The following is a 22,664-nucleotide window of genomic DNA, read 5'->3' as shown; positions in this document are numbered from 1 at the left end:
CTGGCCCTGCATTGACTTCTTGTGATCAGTGTTCATCTCTCCATGTGCTCCCAGAGAACAGAGAAAGGAACTAGGATTAGGTGCTGTGCAGTAGAACCAGGTGTGGTGATGTCAGAGCAGCTGAAAGATCACACAAACGCAATGATCAGTGTCAGTATGGGGCTCACAGCTGGGCATACCATCTCCCTTAAAGCTGTCCTGGTTTTATGTTGTTTACTGTAGGAAATCAGAGTGGGACAAACAGATTGGAGTGAGAAGCAGTGAAGGAATCAAGAAAGAGCAAGAATTAGTGAGGGACAAAGGGGGAAAAGAAAAGAAATAGCGAGGAAAGTGGTGGGAAGGGGGTGGAAGGGAGTGGAGGGACAAAAGCAAGGCCAGAAGGGAGCGAAGGATGGATGGGAAAGAGACAGAGAGATAGGAGGGGGAGAAAGGCAAAGAGTTTGAGTAGTGCATGGGGAGAACAATAATCAGGGAAGGGAGGGAGAAAGGAACAATCTAAAATTCTGGATATGCGCCTATAATGGGAGCAACAATGATAGAGTCTCAACGAGGGGTTCTTGTAAGTAATGGAGGATGGGTTTAGAACAGCGTTTTTAAACCTGTGATCTATAGACCCCTGGAGGTCCGCAGACAATCTCTACAATTTCCAAGGGGGTCTGCACCTCCAGGTGAAATTTTTTAGGGGTCTGCCTATGATTGAAAACCACTGGTTTAGAATGAACTGTCTTGGGAGGTTAGCTCCTGACAGATGACAGAGCTGTGCTATGGAAATGCAGCCAGGCAAGTGCCATCTATGGACAGGAACAGAGATGTGCAGGAAATGCTGAGATCTAGTCAATTGCCTACACTTGGGGTTCATATAGCCACTTGGAAAGTGGCACTGAAAAGGCGCGTATTTAAAGACTCCAGTTTTATAGATAAAAATTTTACCTATCAAGGTTCCCGCAAGACTGGAGGCCATATGTAAAAATCAAACCCCTCAAACTGAGCACATGGCTATGTCTATATGCAAAGTTGCACTGGTTTTACTTTAGATTGGTTTAAAAACGGATGTCATTAACCAAGATCAAAAGAGAGTGCAGACCCTTAATCCAATTCACACCGGCTTTATATTGATTTAGCTGAAATCAAATTTCTTACCAAATTAAGCTAAATTGATAGAAACCTGATTTAAATCTTTTTGAGTGTCCACAACTGTGTGTTACCACTGGTTTAAATACATCTGTTTAAAAATCACACCTTTCATTAAACTGGTGCAACTCTGTATATAGATGAGGCCTGAGTGACAATGGAAACAGAGCTCCTTGGCAGCAGCAATTGTACGTTGGACTAATGCTGGCCAAAACTCAGGATTTCCAGTTCATGAGAAATTTCAGTATTTCAAAACTTGGTTTTGTTCTGGATTGGAACAAACCCTATTTTTTCAAAAATGCTTGCAGACCAGAAATCCTAAAAAAACATATCCATTTTGGAAACACTGATAAGTGGTGGTTCCAAGAATAAATTTGCTCCGCAGGACTAGCAGCTGCTGAGTGAAACGGCCATGCATCCAGTGGTTCCAGAACCCTATAGAGTTAGCACAGAGGAGTTGCGCCAGTAAGCCCATAAATTAGAATAGCAACAGCACAGCAGCTCGGTCTCCTCACCTTGGAATTGAGGGGTGGATTTTAAATGCCCAACTGCTCCACCCTCCCCCACACCAAGGCAGAATACCTAGATTCTTTGCAGGTGGAATTAATGTCACCTTCACTGAACAATCTATTACCAGCAATGGGCACTGTTTGCATCTGAAAATGTTCACAACCAAAATGCAAATGTTCCCAGCTGGGACTAATTTCCTCCAGTATGCTAGGTAGACAGGTATATGTGTTCATTTGGGGGTGGGGGCAGATGTTCATCAGGACCTTAAACATTACAAAAAGTGGGTAGGTGTTTGGAGATCTTATGCTTCCTTTTATATGCAGATGTATTTAAATAGTAGCTGTATCTGAAATACACAGACATGTTTTTCCATAGTAAAACAGCAAAAGCAGAGAAGCATAGGAAGTTGTCTGCTTTTTTTTCCTTTGACTTTTTTCACATACAACATTTTCAGTGACTGTTTATAAGTCTGAGAAGAACTAAACCCTGCTTATGAAAATGTGTATTTCTGGAGGGACACATTATACACATATAACCTTCCTTATGATGTTTCTAATTAACCAATATGCATCACAATAAAGAATCTAGCTGTCGCCAAAATCAACACTTTTCAGTTATTAATAGATTAAAGAAAGAATGTTAATTTCTTCAAGCTCCATTTGGTTTGGTCTCATTACTTCACAAGGCAGATGGTTACAGGGCTAGACCTGTCAACAGTTACTGAGAGGAAGACTACATTCAAGAAATGCCAAGCTGAAGCATGAACAACATCTGAAAAATGAATTTGGAGCTGGCTGTTTACAACTCCCAGGCAAGCACACAGATTTATTCTGCAGAGAACAGGAGAAATCATGAATTGGTTTAATTTTAATTGATTTTCTCACCTCCATCTCCTGCAGGTCCAGGCCATTTCCCCAAAATAACAGCAGCATATGCCTCCAGCTGTGAGAGGGGTAGCTCTCTATTCTTTTTAGGTGGCCAGTTAATTGCCTCTCTCCTCATGCAGTTAGATCTTGCTCTCTCTTGCATTTGCTGAGATCATGCCAACTTGGAAGAGATGGTACATGGACACGCAATTTTCTGGAGACTTTCTTGTTGCAGTGTAACGCATTTTGTCAAATTCTGAACAGTCAAACTATATTATATAGGTTGGGGCTCACATTTTGTCTAAGCATGGCAAAACACAAGCTTACTCCCTGGTAGGACTTGTTTTTAAATCCTGGGTCAAAATATGAGACTCCTCTTGGGGTCTAAAGACACTTTTTCCTTCTTTGGGTGTTGGAAATTAGTGCAAGAACTAGGGAAGGTTGCAGAATGGTAAGTATTTTCCATTAATATTTTCAAAAGAAATGGAAAATGTACATTTTTTTTCAAAAGTTTTCCCAGAAATGTTTAACTTTTTGGCAAAACAAAACTGAAAATTTTCAAAACTAAAATTTTGGGTTTTCATTTTCTCCCAATTTTCCTCTCTTTCCCCTCGAAAAAGGGGAGGAGGGAAGACTGGAAATTTCAATGTATAAAAAATTAAATTGAATGTTTTTGTTTTGAAAAAAATGAAAATTTTCCACATGAATATCATATTGTTGGAAAAGCAATTTTGGTGGGAAAAACTTTTTGATGAAAAATATTTCAATTGGCTCTAGGCAGAACTACTGTCTCAGTCAATTTCCCACCCATGGAAACCAAAGTAGGAAAACTTTTGAAATACACACAGGCTCTGCAAAATGAGAAGAGAGGGGAGAAAAATCTTGTCTTTCCTTTTACCCCGTGTTTTGGCTTTGTAGAGTCTTAAGTGCCATGAAAAACATTTCTAATAATAAGGTTAGAGGGTGGGAAAGAGAACTGGGAGGACGGTATCAGAGGAATTTTGAAAAAAGCCTTTGAAAAGAAATATAGCATTACACCTGCTGCCCGTTGTGCCCCTTGAATGGATAGGATTCCTTCTGCTCCCACCCTTCCTGTCATCACTGTCCAGTGGATCTCTGGACACTTACAGCACTACTGTTGGTGTTGTTAGCTAATCAAAGTGTTGGCGAGTCGTGTAAAGATAACCACTCAACAGACGTTGTATAAGGAGGCTTCCTACAATGGATGACAGTATAGGTGCCTAGGACCATTACACCACACCCAAACTGGTGACAATAAGGACAAGGCGGCAAGAATACTTAAATATGTGAAAAACAGGAAAATGTCCAGGCCAATGATGTAAGTCACATAGATAATAATGTGAGTGGAAGGATATGTGACCAAGGCATGTTAAGAAAATGTCACCCAGTCAGGACAAGTGTTGGGTGTGATTAAAAAAGGTAGCATGTATATAGCATGAAATGTACCAGGTATGGATAAGGGTGATGAACGATCAGTTAGGTAACGTATGTGAGAGCAAGGATGGTGCATGCGGGATGTACAGGTCATGTAAGTGTATAAGGGTATACAAAGGGTGCTAATTACTGAGCATAATGGAGAAAGGAAGTATCTATGCACCCAAACAAGTATGGACTTGATCATGACAGAAGCAACCTACCTGTGCCTCAGCACTTGGGTAACTGGTCAGTATCCTATCCTGCTCTATCTGTTTTATTTGTGCTTTATGCTTGACTAAGGTGGTGATATATTGTCTTAAAAATGTCTCAATAAAGCTTTAATATTCTCTAATAATCTCTTAAAAATTGGGTGTGGACAGTGCTCTTCGCCCAACAGTAATGAGTGGAAGCCACTGCCAAGCTGCTGAATTGTCTCAATAATAACACAGTTGATGGTAAATGTGAGGAGCTGCTCAAACGATTAGAGGCCTAAGTTTTGGGAACTTAAAATAAACAAAACCTTTACACAGATTCATGGGGGCATGGGAGGGTATGGGTACTGATGGCAAATGTATCATATCCAAGAAAAAGTTGGATCCTTCTTTGGAATAATAGAGAGAGAAAAACAAAACAGTGATCTTTCTGACAAGCTACGAGAAACCAATGGTTTCATGGATTCCGAGGCCAGAAGGGACCGCTGTGATCATCTAATCTGACCTGCTATATAATGCAGGCCATAAAACTCCCCCAAAATAATTCCTAGAGCAGATCTTTTAGCAAATCATCCAATCTTGACTTTAAAATGATCAGTAATGGAGAATGCATCATGCCCCTCTGTAAAAAAAAAAAAATAAAAAATTACTCACTGTTAAAAATTTACACCTTATTTCCAGTCTGAATTTGTCCCACTTTAACTTCCAGCCATTGTATTATAACTTTCTCTACTAGATTGAAGAGCCTATTAAATATTTGTTCCCCACACAGATATTCACAGACTGCAATCAAGTCACCCCTTTACCTTCTCTTTGTTAAACTAAATAGATTGAGCTCCTTGAGTTTATGACTAAAAGGCATGTTTTCTAATCCGTTAGTCATTCTCATGGCTCCTCTTTGAACCATCTCCAATTTATCAATATCCTTCTTGAATTGTGGGCACCAGAATTGGACACGGTATTCCAGCAGCGGTTGCACCAGTGCCAAATACAAAGGGAAAATAACCTTTCTGATCCTCCTCAAGATTCCTCTGTTTATGCATCCCAGGATTGCATTAGCTCTTTTGGCCATAGCATTGCCCTGGGAGCTCATATGCAACTGATTACCCACTTGCCCATCCCAAATCTTTTTCAGAGTCCCTGCTTCCCAAGACAGAGTGCCCGCATCTTGTAATTATGGTCTATTTTCTTTGTTCCTGGATGTATGCATTTACGTTTAGCTGTATCAAAATGCATATTGTTTGTTTGTGCCCAGTTTACCCAGTGATCCTGATTGTTCTGTATCAGAGACCTATCCTCTTCATTATTTCCCACTCCCCCAATTTTTTTTTGTTTTATTCTGGGTTGTGGATAAAAATATTAAATAGTGTAGGGCCAAAAACCAGTCCCTGAAGGAGCCCATTGGAAACATACCTCCTTGATGAATATTCCCCATTTTCAATTACATTTTGAGACCTATCAGTTAGCCAGTTGTTAATCAATTTAATGTGTGCCATGATAATTTTATATTCTAGTTTTTTAATCTGATGTCATGTAGCACCTTACAGAAATCTAAGTATATTACATCAACACTGTTACCTTTATCAACCAGACTTGAAATCTCATTTAAAAAAGATATCAAGTTAGTTGACAGGATTTATTTTCCATAAACCCATGTTGATTGGCATTAATTACATTACCCTTCTTTAGTTTTTTAATTAATTTATCAGCCACTCCATTATCTTTCCCGGGATCAATGTCAGGCTGACAGGCCTATAATTACCTAGGTCATTCTGTTTACCCTTTTTAAAAATTGACACATTAGCTCTTTTTCCAGTGCTCCAAGACATAATGAAAATCAATATTAACAGTCCAGCAATCTCCTCAGACAACTCTTTTAAAACTCTTGGATGCAAGTTTTCTGGACCTGCTGATTTTAAAATGTCTGACTTTAGTAGCTGATGTTTTACATCCTCCAGAGATACTAGTGGAATGGAGTTTTCCAAATACAGAACAGAAATATTTATTGAACACTTCTGCCTTTTCTGCATTAATATAGATGGTTCTACATTTCCTAGAAATGGACCAATGCCATTGTCAGGACTTCTTTTGTTCCTAACTGTTGTAGATGGAAATGGTAAAATGGTAGACCCAGCTGGTAACACTCACAGGGAGGAATTCTATTCACAATGCCAGAATCAAAAAATAATTGCTCCTGCAAGTTTAAGTTTTGAATTTGTAACTTTCCTTCCAAAAGGTAAATTTTCTCTGGATGCTCAGCAAAGCAAGAGGTGTAAGGTTTGAGATCCAGATTGCTACCAGAAAATGCAGAATGTCTAACATTTGTTAAAATTAACCTTACTCTACTTTAGTGTATGCTGGAGACTTGGTAGCAAGTGAGCTGGTGGATGAGTAAAGGCACGATACTGTCTTCTAGATTGAACTGTTCTTGCCCTCGGTCTTTACCATGTGTTCTGTCAACCCTAACTTTTCCATCCCCCAGCCCCTGCTTGGTGGCTGTATTTCCTAAATGTTTGACACCTGGTGATTGGATGAGTGGTTCAGATAAGGGACTAGACTGGACCTCAGAAGACCTGGGTTGTATTTCAAGCTCTGTCACAGGCTGGCTTCCTCCCTTGAAGTCACTTGATCTCTCTCTGCCTCAGTTTCCCACCTTTATAACAGGCATTCTTCTATATCCCTTCTCCAGGCAACCTGTAGTGAGGGGAAATCCATTATCATATGTGGACTGCTCAGATACCATAGTGATAAATGCTGTTGAAAAGGCAATGAATAATAGCTTGTTTTGATTTGTCTCCTGCGTAAATGTCCCATTGCATTTATCCACTGAGCTCTCTCTGCTTGTGTGCTGGGGAACGGAGCAGTTCAACAGCAAACGCTAGCAAAGGAACCTCCCCCCCTCCACCTTTGTGGTGCAGCGGTACAAGGTGCTCTTAATTTCCTGCTTTGTTAGGAGGTCTGCAGCCAGTTAGCCTTTGCCAGTTTGCCACTAGCTTCAGTGGGCCTGGGGGATTTCCCTTGGGAGTTTACTGAAATGCATTTTGCAAAATTCAGATTATCCATGAAGAGTCCCCAAACCAGGGGTAGGCAAACTATGGCCCGTGGGCTGGATCCGGCCTGCAAACTCTTTTAAGCCGGCCCGCGAGCCGCACCACGTGGCTCGGCCCCACTCCAGCCGGGGTGTTGGTTGGGGGCCAGACCACGCGGCTCGGCCCCACTCTGGTGCTCCAGCTGGGGTGCAGGTTCAGGGGCCGCACCACGCAGCTCCCAGAAGCCATGCCATGGCCCCGCTCCAGCTCCTACGTGCTCCAATGGGAGCTGCAGGGGTGGCCACTGTTGACAGGACAGTGCGCAGAGCCGCCTGGTCGCACCTCCGCATAGAAGCCGGAGAAGGGATGTGCCACTGCTTCTGGGAGCCACTTGAGGTAAGCGCCGCTCAGAACCTGAACCCCTGAGCCTCTCACCACACCCCAACCCCCTGCCCCAGCCCTGATCCCCCTCCCGCTCTCCAAACCCCTCTATCCCAGCCCGAAGCACCCTCCTGCACCCCAAATCTCTCATCCCGAGCCCCACCCCAGAGGCTGCACCCTCCCACTGGAACCTGCAGCCCTTCCTGTACCCCTGCCCCAGCCCTGATCCCCCTCTCCTACCCTCCGAACCCTTCGGTTCCAGCCCAGAGCACCCTCCTACACCCCAAACGCCTCATCCCCAGCCCCACCCAAGAGCCCGCATCCCCTCCCACACCCCAACCCCAATTTTGTGAGCATTCATGGCCTGCCATACAATTTCCATTCCTCGATCATAGAATCATAGAATATCAAGGTTGGAAGGGACCCCAGAAGGTCATCTAGTCCAACCCCCTGCTCAAAGCAGGACCAATTCCCAGTTAAATCATCCCAGCCAGGGCTTTGTCAAGCCTGACCTTAAAAACCTCTAAGGAAGGAGATTCTACCACCTCCCTAGGTAACGCATTCCAGTGTTTCACCACCCTCTTAGTGAAAAAGTTTTTCCTGATATCCAATCTAAACCTCCCCCACTGCAACTTGAGACCATTACTCCTCGTTCTGTCATCTGTTACCATTGAGAACAGTCTAGAGCCATCCTCTTTGGAACCCCCTTTCAGGTAGTTGAAAGCAGCTATCAAATCCCCCCTCATTCTTCTCTTCTGCAGGCTAAACAATCCCAGCTCCCTCAGCCTCTCCTCATAACTCATGTGTTCCAGTCCCCTAATCATTTTTGTTGCCCTTCGCTGGACTCTCTCCAATTTATCCACATCCTTCTTGAAGTGCGGGGCCCAAAACTGGACACAGTACTCCAGATGAGGCCTGACCAATGTCGAATAGAGGGGAACGATCACGTCCCTCGATCTGCTCGCTATGCCCCTACTTATACATCCCAAAATGCCATTGGCCTTCTTGGCAACAAGGGCACACTGCTGACTCATATCCAGCTTCTCGTCCACTGTCACCCCTAGGTCCTTTTCCGCAGAACTGCTGCCTAGCCATTCGGTCCCTAGTCTGTAGCTGTGCATTGGGTTCTTCCGTCCTAAGTGCAGGACCCTGCACTTATCCTTATTGAACCTCATCAGATTCCTTTTGGCCCAATCCTCCAATTTGTCTAGGTCCTTCTGTATCCTATCCCTCCCCTCCAGCGTATCTACCACTCCTCCCAGTTTAGTATCATCCGCAAATTTGCTGAGAGTGCAATCCACACCATCCTCCAGATCATTTATGAAGATATTGAACAAAACCGGCCCAGGACCGACCCTTGGGGCACTCCACTTGATACCGGCTGCCAACTAGACATGGAGCCATTGATCACTACCCGTTGAGCCCGACAATCTAGCCAGCTTTCTACCCACCTTATAGTGCATTCATCCAGCCCATACTTCCTTAACATGCTGACAAGAATACTGTGGGAGACCGTGTCAAAAGCTTTGCTAAAGTCAAGAAACAATACATCCACTGCTTTCCCTTCATCCACAGAACCAGTTATCTCATCATAAAAGGCGATTAGATTAGTCAGGCATGACCTTCCCTTGGTGAATCCATGCTGGCTGTTCCTGATCACTTTCCTCTCATGCAAGTGCTTCAGGATTGATTCTTTGAGGACCTGCTCCATGATTTTTCCAGGGACTGAGGTGAGGCTGACTGGCCTGTAGTTCCCAGGATCCTCCTTCTTCCCTTTTTTAAAGATTGGCACTACATTAGCCTTTTTCCAGTCATCCGGGACTTCCCCGGTTCGCCACGAGTTTTCAAAGATAATGGCCAATGGCTCTGCAATCACAGCCGCCAATTCCTTCAGCACTCTCGGATGCAACTCGTCCGGCCCCATGGACTTGTGCACGTCCAGCTTTTGTAAATAGTCCCTAACCACCTCTATCTCCACAGAGGGCTGGCCATCTCTTCCCCATTTTGTGATGCCCAGCGCAGCAGTCTGGGAGCTGACCTTGTTAGTGAAAACAGAGGCAAAAAAAGCATTGAGTACATTAGCTTTTTCCACATCCTCTGTCACTAGGTTGCCTCCCTCATTCAGTAAGGGGCCCACACATTCCTTGGCTTTCTTCTTGTTGCCAACATACCTGAAGAAACCCTTCTTGTTACTCTTGACATCTCTGGCTAGCTGCAGCTCCAGGTGCGATTTGGCCCTCCTGATATCATTCCTACATGCCCGAGCAATATTTTTATACTCTTCCCTGGTCATATGTCCAACCTTCCACTTCTTGTAAGCTTCTTTTTTATGTTTAAGATCCGCTAGGATTTCACCATTAAGCCAAGCTGGTCGCCTGCCATATTTACTATTCTTTCGACTCAACGGGATGGTTTGTCCCTGTAACCTCAACAGGGATTCCTTGAAATACAGCCAGCTCTCCTAGACTCCTTTCCCCTTCAAGTTAGTCCCCCAGGGGATCCTGGCCATCCGTTCCCTGAGGGAGCCGAAGTCTGCTTTCCTGAAGTCCGGGGTCCGTATCCTGCTGCTTACCTTTCTTCCCTGCGTCAGGATCCTGAACTCAACCAACTCATGGTCACTGCCTCCCAGATTCCCATCCACTTTTGCTTCCCCCACTAATTCTACCCGGTTTGTGAGCAGCAGGTCAAGAAAAGCGCCCCCCCTAGTTGGCTCCTCTAGCACTTGCGCCAGGAAATTGTCCCCCACGCTTTCCAAAAACTTCCTGGATTGTCTATGCACCGCTGTATTGCTCTCCCAGCAGATATCAGGAAAATTAAAGTCACCCATGAGAATCAGGGCATGCGATCTAGTAGCTTCCGCGAGCTGCCGGAAGAAAGCCTCATCTACCTCATCCCCCTGGTCCGGTGGTCTATAGCAGACTCCTACCACTACATCACTCTTGTTGCACACACTTCTAAACTTAATCCAGAGACGCTCAGGTTTTTCTGCAGTTTCGTACCGGAGCCCTCAGGCCAAAAAGTGGCCCTCAGGCCAAAAAGTTTGCCCACCCCTGCCCTAAACCATCAACTGCTCCGTAAAAGCGCTTGGACCGTGTCTATATGGACATCCCGGCAGTGGTGCAGCTGGACCAATACAGCTGCAGCGCGTATGGTGAAGACACGTTATGCCGACAGGAGAGAGCTCTCTGGTTGACATAATAAAACCACCTCTGCGAGTGGCAGAAGCTATGTTGGCAGGAGAAGCTTTCCCACTGAATGTTTGTCATACAAGTGCTTAGGTCAGGTGTAATTTATGTCACTCAGGAGGGTATTTTTTTCACACCCCTGAGCGACATAAATTATGCCGACATAGGCTGTAGTGTAGACATAGCCTTGATCTGAATCTTGCTCAGAAAGCGAATCGCCTCACAACGTTTTTGTTTGTTTGTTTAAAATAGCAGTTGAATGGGCTCTCAACCCTGGAGACTAAAGATGCCTCTTGCACGGCACTTTTGGCTTTACGTGGTTAACAGCAGCGCTGTGTGCAGCTGACAGGGTCTGTCACCCAGTGGATCTAGAGCTTTATAAGGGAGGTGCCATGCCTCTCTGCAGAGCAACACCGAAAGTAAGCTTAGCACGGCAGTGATCTCTAGAGGGTCTAATCACCTTCCTAAATAAATAGTCTCTTTCATTCCAACTTGTGATCCTAACTGTGTTCCCTCTGAGTCCTCCAGAATGCTAACTAGTGACTGACAAACATTAGTTCATTGAACTTGCAGCCCCTTCGTCATCCTGCAGCAGCACATACGCTTTCTGTAAACCTAGGTCTGCTCTTAGCTGTTTGTTTTCTTCCTGATGGAGCCTGACCACGAATCTTAATAGCTTACTTCTGAGGGAGGGGACTCTCGGAAGAATCCAGGTACTTCTCCCCCCAACTAAAGTAACAATGATATTAATAAAAAGAACAGGAGGACTTGTGGCACCTTAGAGACTAACCAATTTATTTGAGCATGAGCTTTCGTGAGCTACAGCTCACTTCATCGGATGCATAAAGTGGAAAATACAGTGAGGAGATTTACATACACACAGACCGTGCAACAGTGGATGTTTACCATACACATTGTAAGGAGAGTGTCACTGTATGCTTTCATTTGGGATGAGGTTAAAATATGAACCAGACCAAACTTCAGCCCTGTCTCCGAAACACCGCTCCCCCCCACCCAAATAAACACAAACCATTTTTAAAGATTCTGATAGATTTGGATCGGGAGACAGCTTCTCTTTTCACCCCTCAACAGCCCCATCACACTCTATGCTACCTATCCCATCCTGCACCCCACACTCAACCTTCTGTGGGATAGCACAGCTCTGGCACCCACTTTTTGCCGGCTTCCAAATGTGGGTATTTTTTAAAAATAAAGACGCTCATTGAGAAAAACTGAGATCAAGTCTAGTTGCGAAAGTTAATTTTGTCTCCTTTTTCACCTCCCTCTTCTCCATCCCACAAAAATAAAAAGGAATTGTATTTTTATTTAGTTTGTGGCTGTGCCCAAAATATACTCAGCCTAGCCTGTCCTAGACAGAGGAACGTTTTTCACAGGCTTGACTGTGTTTCCAATATAAATTAAGCAAGATGTGACCAAAGACAATGAGAAGCATATTTACATGCAAGGTAAACAAAGGCATCAGGAGAGCAAGTGCAGGAAGATGACCACTTAACAGTCTTGACAGGGGGTGGAAACAGCACCCCCAGGAAGCCTTCCTGCCTTTTGAAACAGGGCCAATGAACTTTGGGAAGATATAAGCAGAGGCAAAAAGCCGTTTTGTCATCCATTACTGATGGACAATAGGGCATAGCACCCTCTGGGCCTATGAAAGTTGGGTCCCCTAGTCTGGAGCCAGGGATGCTGATAGCTTCAAGTAAGGAAGGAAACTGCTTAGGCAAAGCTTGTAGCTTGCTAGAATTCAATTTTAGTCACTAGAAAGCATGTTTTGTTTGTTTTATTTGTGACCTTTCCTATTCCTTTCCCTCTTACTTAAAGTCACTTAAACCGTTGCTCTTTGTTGTTACACTTACTCTTGTTTTATTACAAAACCATCTCGATGCTGTGTATTAAACCGCAGTATGAGTCCTGAGCCACCCTAGCAGGCTGGTGTGTTCTGTCTCTTTGGAAGCACCAAGTTTCTGTGAGTGCCCAGTGAGGGGCTGTTTAACTGCAGTGTAGACATCCGTTCGTTTTCTTTCTAAAATGTATATTAATTTTGAATAATCAGTCTGGCAAATTCTCACCACTTTTTCTAGATTTAGATCTGTCTCTTCCAGCAGTCTTTAGGAAGATATCTTCTATACTCATCACAATTAGATTTCTCATCATTGACTCAGATTCTGGAAATCACACACCTGACTTCTTGTCTTTAGATCTGTTAAAAATTATTCAGAAGACCCTTCCTCCATTTGATTTCTTGAGTGAAATAGAAATCTTTCATTTCTTTCTGGTAAACAGTGTTCCCCAAATTTTTTTAAGACAAACTCATAGTCAGCTCATTCTCTAACATAAAGCTCAAATAAATTACATAAAGAAATTATTTCAGTGCCTGCAATATTCAAAAAGATGGCAATCTTTTGTTCATCTTCCTTATGGATCCCGATGCCCTCAAAAATAAATCAAATTCTTGTTTAAACCTTTTCCAGTTTTCTGCAGCATTTCTTGACATTTTTAGAAATGTGGGAATTCTTAATTGAGCCATCGTATTTCATTCAAATGTGTTTTTTTTAATTCTGAGCAACCTTTACTTCAGGTGTGTGGGTGTTTAACTTCTTTCAGTTGCTTTTATCACTTCTTTCACTCCTGATACCATGTGTTGTTTTACATTCAAGTAATCCACTAGTCTTAGTAATAATTCATTACTAGTAACTAAACAACAGTCTTTATTAGGTACATAATTAACCTAGATACAGAGCATCTTAATTCGGATCAATCTATTAGTCTAACCTAAAACCAGCTGTCTCCTCCCACAGTCAGCTCCTGCGCTCTGGAGAGTCTACTCATTCTCTTAAAGCCACAGTAACACCACAGTGCTAATTATAAAATGGCAAAATGTACAAAAAGAAGAAACATACAGGAAAAAACAGTCAGCAGGGGCATCTCCTGTTTATGACTAAGATGGCAGACTAATTTCTTATATATCAGGTAATTCAGGGAAACAGACATCATCTTCCCCCCAGGGGACAAGCTGACAGCATGACTTTTCTCATGAATGGTAGCTCACAGCCAACTTGGCTGTAAATCGCCGTAAGGACTGTGCATGAACATTGAGCTACAAGTCATAAAAGTATCTAGTTAAATAAGTCTAGGTTCTAGAATGCATGTTATGATTTTATTTTATATGTAACCATTTGTTTTCAATACTTCTTGCTATTACTAAAATATTTATCTTTTGTTAAATAAACTACCACTTGATTTCACGACAAACTTATTTAAGTGCTGTGTGTTAAGCGGAGCGGTGATCTAAGGCAGTGGCTCTCAACCCTTCCAGACTACTGTACCCCTTTTCAGGAGTCTGGTTTGTCTTGTGTACCCCCAAGTTTCACCTCACTTAAAAACTACTTGCTTCCAAAATCAGACATAAAAATACAAAAGTGTCAGAGCACACTAGTACTGAAAAATCCCTTATATTTTCACCACATAATTATAAAATAAATCAACTGGAATATAAATATTGTACTTACATTTCAGTGTATAGTATAAAGAGTAATATAAACATGAAATTTTAGTATGTACTGACTTCTCTAGTGCTTCTTATGTAGCCTGTTGTAAAACTAGGCAACTATCTAGATGAGTTGTTGTATCCCTTGGAAGACCTCTGCGTACCCTAGGGGTACACAAAACTCTGGTTGAGAACCACTGATCTAAGGTGTAACTGGTAAGTTGGGGTATTCTGTTCCTTGAAAGTAACAGATCTTTGGAACAGGGGCTGGATACTCCAGGGAGAGGCTCAGAGGGCTTGGTGGTTGGAGTGTGTCTATCGCTAATCTGTAAAGAGAGAGTGGAGCCTGTGGAGGCCTGAAGGGGAGTGCTTGTGTTGCTTGTGGCCCGTGGAGTTGCGGAGCTGACCCCTGGCAGGCACAGACAAGGCTTCTCATGGTAAGGGTAGGTGATAGCCAAGTGCCTCCCAATCTTGGGTACACTTGAGAAGAATCACAAATTTATTTGAATTTGAACAGGACGCTGGCATTAACGTCACTTCGAAAAGTGCCATGGCCGGCCTTGCCCCGCACACCCTCCCTGACCCATTTCTTGATCTGCTCTGGCTGTCAGGCTCTGGGATCTGTGTGAAGTAGGAGTTGGAGGAGCCTTGAGTCGCCACAGACTCCTGCTTGATGCAGGCCCCCATTCCCTGGGCTGGGCTAGGCTGGCAGAGCCCCTTATGCCTCTGGCTGCCCTCACAGGGGTATTTCATGTTTGTAAGCCTTGGAAGCGAAGCATTTTTATTACCCACCAAACTAAAGCTGTATGACTTCACAGACTAGCCTCTCTCCTAATGTGAAATAACTCTACAGAAGCCCTTTGTCTTTTCTCCTGACACCAGCCTGCTTTCTTTCTTATCCACAGTTTCTGCCAAAACCTCTTCAGGAAATATAAGCTTTTGGCACCTTGTGACCCCCTTTAGTTAACCACAAACTGAATCATGCTGTACAGTTCAGCTGAGTAATAAAATATAATCTGATTGGCAGGAGATATTAGAGTGGGCCACATCATTACAGAGCCTCTTTTAACCCAGTTTAACAAGTTGCTCCTGAGAAGTTATTTATTCTAGCTGTCAACATACTGCTGTTGAGATGACAGCGATCAAATCTCTTTTAGATCCCAATCCTATTCTTCTCACTCCTACCTCACGTATTTGCGCCTCGTATAAGCAATCTCACTTTTCGTCAGCAAAGTGACTTGTTTGAGATTATTTGTTGAAAGACACAACAATGCATTTTTGGTAATATCAACAGCAGCTATTAGCATGAAATAAATATAGAATAAATAGCAGACACGTGTGAATCACGGGGTGATGAAACACATGGATTGTTGCTGTGTTGAGCACCTTGTGACCCCCATTCAAAAGAAAAACATATTTCACAATTGTGAAAATCCACCAGCACATTTCAAGGAGTGATGTTACAGCAGCAAATTATAACACTGACACTCATGCTCTTACAGTGGCTCTAAACTGCTGGTTGAGAGCCGGAGTGATTTCTGTTACTGCGTACGAAGAGTTCTTTTATTGTGCCCCGTTGGTGTTGGGAATGGTGAGGCTTAACAAGCACACAGAAAACTAATGGGGGTGGAGGGGGAAAACTCTACTATCTGACGTCTGTCAGGCAGGTTCCATGTGAAAATGTACAGTCCTCTCAGCTCAGTCCCAGAGGCTCTCGTCCCTAAAGGTTTGTCTGCTGCTTTCCATCATGGTTTGATGTTCTCTCCCTGCGGACTGACTGCCAGATCAGGGAAGGGCACCATGTGACTGGGCCTTCTCCAAGAGCTTGTAGCTATGCATCCCTTGTAGGAGGAAGATCTGAATTGGCAAGGCAAGGTGCAGAAATTTACATGGTGATTTTAGTTTAGCTGATGGAAAAAATAAAATAAAATAACTCCCCCTAGAAAAGCCAAAGGGTCCTGGGCTGGGCTGCAATGCCCAGGAAGCTCTAATTTAATATGTTATTGCCTGAAGGTAGAAAGAGCTTCATGAACCTTAAGGAAGTTCTCCACAAAGCATCAGTAAGTGCTCAACTCAGTGTTTAAGAATCACCATTCTAGGGAAAACCCAAGTGCTACAGGAAATGGGATTAGTAATTAGATTGGCAGGAGATTTCCTTCTGAGTAACTACCAAACCAAGGCCCCAGCAAGATGCTAAGGTAAGCCATGCTGCTGGGGGGTGCTCTTTTATTCATTAAAGATCCCATGGTCAATATTTCCATTAACCCTTATGCCCAGTCAAATTTTAACCAAGGTAATTGTATTCTGCATACATGAATTCCACTGCACTTTCAATTTCATACGTTAATTCTCATTCCCAGCTCTAAACACTTGTGTAATGCTGCTATGTGCTGCAAAACTGCTGACATGTTCTATATCAGCCTTGGTTGCATTACAATGGAGGGTGAAGTGATCAGTAAAGATCTCCTCACTACTTTTACAGAGGTATTCTGGGGCTTAATTTATTCATGTCTGAAAGACACTTGGAGATCTTCAGATGACAGACACTATAGAAATTCAAAGTATTAATACAGATGTTATTCATCCATTTTTTAAATTGTTGGATGTTTAATATTTTGGACTCAAAAACAGTAAGATTAAATACATTTGGATAATATACATCACACAGAATTCAGAGTTATTTGGTTAAAAATGTTTGCCTCTGACTGGCCATTTGTGAGTGCAATTACACAGTTAGCGTGCACAACTCCTGTAATTGTGAGTGCAAATTGGGCATGAAGTTGCATGTTCAGTTTTAAATGTGGGCTGCTAAAGTTTCTCAGCTTAATTCTGATCTTGTATAAATCAGGAACATTCTCCTCCTAATAATAATTTGAATTCAGCTCTGTTACTACAGGGTAAGTTGGATCAGAATCAGGCCCTCAGTCTTTTCAAGGCTTTCACAAAAAATGTGAAAATGCTGCCTTAGATGGACAGAAAAATCTTACAGTAGGTTAGGCATCTAATTGACCATTTAAAAATTAATCCGTTTGTGCATGGGGTCGCAGTAATTACATATACCCCAGTGCACATGCAGTTTTAAATTTCAGGCAGTAGATGATACCCTTTCTAAGGGCTCAATCCTGATCCCCTGAAGCCCAGGGGAGTAGAATCAGCACCAGTATTAGACACTTCTTATTTGCTGAAAGAAATGGCCTCCTTTCTTCTACTCGTAATGTCACATTTTCTCTGGACAAACATAAGATCCTATGTACCATACGATGTATAGTAAAATGGCTGCACCATCATGCTCTGTGGCACTGTCTCAAACATATCTGGAGCAATGTACTGAGGGGGCGAACCCAGCCCTTTCTCTTTACCCCAGCTTCCCATGGATGTGTTCCCTGCTTGTTAGCCAGAGTCTTCGTCTCCGGCAACCACTTCATTGCAATTTTCATTTGAACGAAACATGATGCTGTAAATAAAGAGTGAAAAATAAATTGCATTTTTTAAAAGAAAACTGGCAACTTACACAAATGAGTGTCATTTTCAAAAGTTTCCTAAAGAAACAGACAAACAAAAAGTGTGTGACAGATGCATCTCTAATGAGAGACCCAATTTGTCAATGGAGCGCTTCTCCACAATTCTAGCGCTTATATTGTCGAGGGGAGATTCAGCCTTCCCTCTTTGTTTCTTGTTATGCTGATTCATTGCCCTTATTTTGGAATCTCATAATTTAGAGACTGACGCTTGTGCACAAAAGTGAAATATGTTCCTTTCTGATTTCCTTTGCTTGGCCTGGCTTTCTGCAGTGATGTAAATAAAGTGTGTATTGTGCATATATATATATATAAAAATCTATACTATCCCTCTTATCTGTTCCTCATTACAGAAGGAGAGTTCCGTACTTTGGGTATTAATTTCTTTTCAGACCATAGTGAATCAATGCTGTCCCATTTCTTTTTATGGTTATTTATGACTCTGTGTGGAACAGACCCTTGAAACTTAAAGCCATGGAGTTCTTACTCCACTTAAAACATTGATTTCCACATAGTTTGGAGTTTCTTCCTTTGTGGACATTTTTATTGTAGCTTTTATTTTATTAATAACTGTCATATGAATGTTATAAAAGAGGTTTTTTTTCCAGACCAATGAGAAGGAAGCATGACTTTTCTTCCCTCAGGAATGTTTCTGAAACAGTATTTATAGATGTAAAGAGTTGGGCAATGCTGCTGTGCTTTCCTCAATGAAAATTACATTAAAATTGAAACATAGAATTTCATGAAATTAAAAAAAAATCAACCCACAGTTTGATTAACGTGATCCAACCAGACATGCCAAACCCGCAGAAAAAAACCCGCAGAAATTGGGCTTGTTTTTGGCTTAACTGGCTTGTGAGTTGCTAGTTGGCTACTTGGCTAGTTTTTGGCTTGTAGTTTTTTGCTTGTTTGGCTTGTAGCTTGTTTCTTCTTCTTTTTTTTTTTTTTTTGATCGGCTCCGGGCAAGCAGGGGCAAGGGAGGGAGAGAGTCAGCCGTGCACTGCGGGCCCACCACAGTCCCAGACTGTACGCCAGACACTGTTCCCACTAGGCTGTGCATGTGCACACAGATCCCAAGCCCTGTGCACACGGCGAAACACCACGTGAACAACAATTTGCACAGAAGCAATTTTTTGCGCACACAGCCTGTCAGAAATTTCACAGAAGAAATTTTTTGCGCACACGGCCTGTCAAAAATTAGAGGGAACATTGATGCCTGGGGGCTCTAGTCACATAGAGTGTTAGGGTTCTTAGGGATTGGCTTGTTTTGGCCTTGTTTTAAAATGGGATTAGCTTGATTTTAGGCTTATTTACTGAATGAAAGTTAGCAGCTATGGATACAACCCCGTTTCCAGGAGCACTTTCCTTTGTTCCTGCCTGCTCCCTACTAATCTTCCCAACTGCAAGGTTGCACTGTTTCTGGGATCCTTTTCCCTGCATGTCTTTCTGAGGGCTGTTCCTTTATATCTGCCAGGAGGAGTCAGATTTAGTCACAAAGTGGCCATTTCGTAACTGTCTGCTGCCTTTTTTCCAGGTGGTAAGTGCTCTGAATTCCTACTATGTTTTCCCTTTAGCTTTTCCTTTCTTAATCTTGAGGAGGTGGCATGTTCTCACTATGAGGCTTCACAAAAGCACTATCATTTGAGGAACTCTTTGTCATTATCCTTAGTTGAATTTTCTGTACTAGTCCTCATAAATCTTATACCTGAAAAGCTTGTCTGACTCTTTAAAAAAAAAAAAAAAAAAAAAAGGCAGCGTTGTCACAAAACCAGAGGAATTGAGGAGAATTTTCCCTTATTCATTTCCTACATTTTGTGCTATTGCTCTCATCCTGCTATTTTGAAATCAGAATACATCAATGTGTCAGAGCCCTGAATATCAGGACCATATACATCCACATGGTGCAATCCTTATGCTGGTCTATAGCCTTATGTTCTTACTCAGGCCAGGGGAATTCTGTCTGAATAACGCCTGAGCAGGAATTCCAGGATTTGACCTGTGGGCCACAACCTTCATGATTTATGCAGCAGTCTGTCCCTGCAGGTCACAATGCAGAATCAGGGCTGTAGTTTCTAAAGTGCTTTGGGTCCTTTAGGATAAAAGGCTGTGAGCTGTAACTGTGAGGTATTATTTTATCCAGGCTGCCTTAAGCTTCCTCCATAGTGTGGCTCATCGTGTGGAGTCTGTACTCTTGACAGTTATCTGGGTGAGATTCAAGTCATGACTAACATATTGCAGAAAGTAGTTTTCCTTTGGCCTCCAGCTCCACTTCATTAGGAGGCAGTTTTTTGTTTTCAATAAGAAGAAGGAAAACTTCCGTAGGTGAAAGCTATTTTTTGCAGACTGTGAAACCTGGGAACACCACTGAAAAAAAGTCATTTAAAAATTAGATTAAAATTAAATTAAATTTGCTAGAAAAATTCAAGAAATTATCAAAACAGCAGAATGAATCACTTTGACTTTCCTTTTAAACATCATGTTAAATGGAAGATGATTTAGCGACATGCCCGGTACGAGGAAGTTAGAATATGTTCATTAAAGTCCCCTTTTTTGAACCACACCAAAGTAATTTCATTGGAATGGATAATGCATGAGTAACACTAGCAATGCGCCCTTTAAGTGCCTATGCAAAACAAACGAGGTTTACTTAACGTATGGACAATTATTCCCTATTAGTTTTGATCAATTGCTTCGTGGTCACATTCATTAGACAGTCTAATGCGAACCACAATTAGATTTTATCCTTTTAAAAGATAAAGCAGAATGCCAAGCCATTAATTAAAGGATCTGACTTAAGTTGGTTACAAGATGGATGTTACATCCCCTTTATGGGTGACCCAGCTCAGCAAAAGAGAGCACTTTAGTTCTGAGTAGCAAATACTCTGGCACTAATTGAATGCAAACTTCTGAATGCTTCAGAGCAGTTGGAAAAAAGAAAATAATTTCATGTGTGCTTTCTGAAATGAGACATGAAATCCTAATGAGAGCCATGTGAATAGAGCTAGATTTACATAGGGAAAATTGTAAGCATGATCAAAACGCTGGAGATAGAAAAGCCCAATTAATATACGTTCTTCTATTTGTGGCCAATGCTTTTTCTCTCAGGGTATGTCTTCACTGCAATATAGGCCCACGCTGCAGCCCATAGGTGCCGACTCCGTGGGTGCTCCAGGGATGGAGCACCCATGGAAGAAAATTTGCAGGTGCTTAGCACCCACTGGCAGCCAGCTCCCCCATCCCCCCAATGCCTCCCATCCACTGGCAGCCCTGCCAATCAACTCCTCCCCCTCCCTCCCAGCGTCTCCTGCCCGCCACAATCAGCTGTTTTGTGGTGTGCAGGAGGCGCTGGGGGGAAGGGGTTGGGGTGTGCTTGGCAGAGGGAAGAGGCGGGGCCTGGGGCAGAGTGGAGGTGGGAATAGGTGGGGCGGGGGTGGGGACTTGGGGGAAGGGGACGGGTGAAGGCGGGGCCGGGGCGGAGCGGTGGGTTGAGCACCCCGGGGCCTGGAGGAAGCCGGCACCTGTGCTTCAGTTGAGGGTCAAACCTAGCCTCCTTTGTGTTTACACTGCAATTGCGCTAACCCAGAGCTCAGACCCAAGATCCCAGGACCCTGCAGAGCTGGAGGGTACAAGCTTGAGTTAAACTGGGACCCAAAGTCTGAGTACTATTGCTTGGTAGCGTAGATGCAGGCCCGCTTGACTCAGGTCCTGGAAATCATCCAGAAATAGTCCACAGTTCTATGGGACAACTTCCTTAGTCCTCTCTATGCTAACAATCTGCAATCTATTGAAAACAGAATTCACACCCCACCCCCATTGTGCGAATGGCAGCAGCTCAGGTCACCGTTAACCCATTCTCTTCCAATCACCCATCTGCAAGCACACTATCTAAGAGCCTCCTGGGTTTGCAATGGAGAGCGAACCAATCAAGACTTTTGTAAAAGCGAGCGGCTTCCTGGGAACGTGCAGGGCAGGAAGTAAAGTTTTCCCACAGATTGTGCACCAAGGTCCAAAGGCTAGAGTGGCCACATTTTGAGGGTGGGGGACACTGGCACTGTGGGGTACGGTTACTTTGACTCGGGTGTGCGCACTGCAGTGTGGATGCCAAAGCCCTGGGTTTGAACCTGGGCTAGAAACGGTGACCAGACAGCAATTATGAAAAATCGGGACACTTTTGGTTTGGGGGGAGGCAGGGGCATAGTTGCCTATATAAGAGAAATCCCCCAATATCGGGACAGTCCCAATATTATCGGGACGTCTGATCACCATAGTTAGAAAAGTCTTAACACGGAGTTAAAATACAAGGTAGACGCTCAAGCCCAGAGTTCCCTGACATGGGTCAGCTGACTCAAGTCCCACTAACCCTGGGCTTACATTGCAGACCTACCCTCTTTTACCATAAATAGGTTAGTGTCTCGTTTTCAGTTCCCGAATACCCAGATCTCCATTTATTTCTAGTGACAAACCCCAAACCCTGTACCTGGGAAAAAAAAGCTAATTACAGTCTCTGTAACTGAAAACTACCAGTCAGAGAGAACCTTATCACATATTCCCAGAATAAAGCTGGGTCTGTGCAAATGTAAGAAAACTGGCTATATCCCATGTATTACTTATTGCATCATTGCTTACCACCTTCACTCCACCAGGGTTCCCATCCTTAATTGCCAATTAGTCCACTTTCCCCATAAGCACCCCTGTGCTTTATGGCACAAAATCCCTCAAAACATTAAGAAAGCCACTCCTATATTCTCTTTCCAAGCCCTCCGTAAGACTCAACACAGCTGGGATGCAGACCACTGATGCAGTTGAAAGCAGCTAAGCAGGTGGCAAACTACATTGTGCCCACAACTACTCTATGCAAAAATGTGCTTCTCTTGTTATCTGGTTCTCTCTTCC

The sequence above is a fragment of the Lepidochelys olivacea genome (assembly GCF_965140295.1).
Source record: "Lepidochelys olivacea isolate rLepOli2 genome assembly, chromosome: 2".
Taxonomy (NCBI): domain Eukaryota; kingdom Metazoa; phylum Chordata; order Testudines; family Cheloniidae; genus Lepidochelys; species Lepidochelys olivacea.
Note: the sequence above shows the minus strand (reverse complement) of the source record.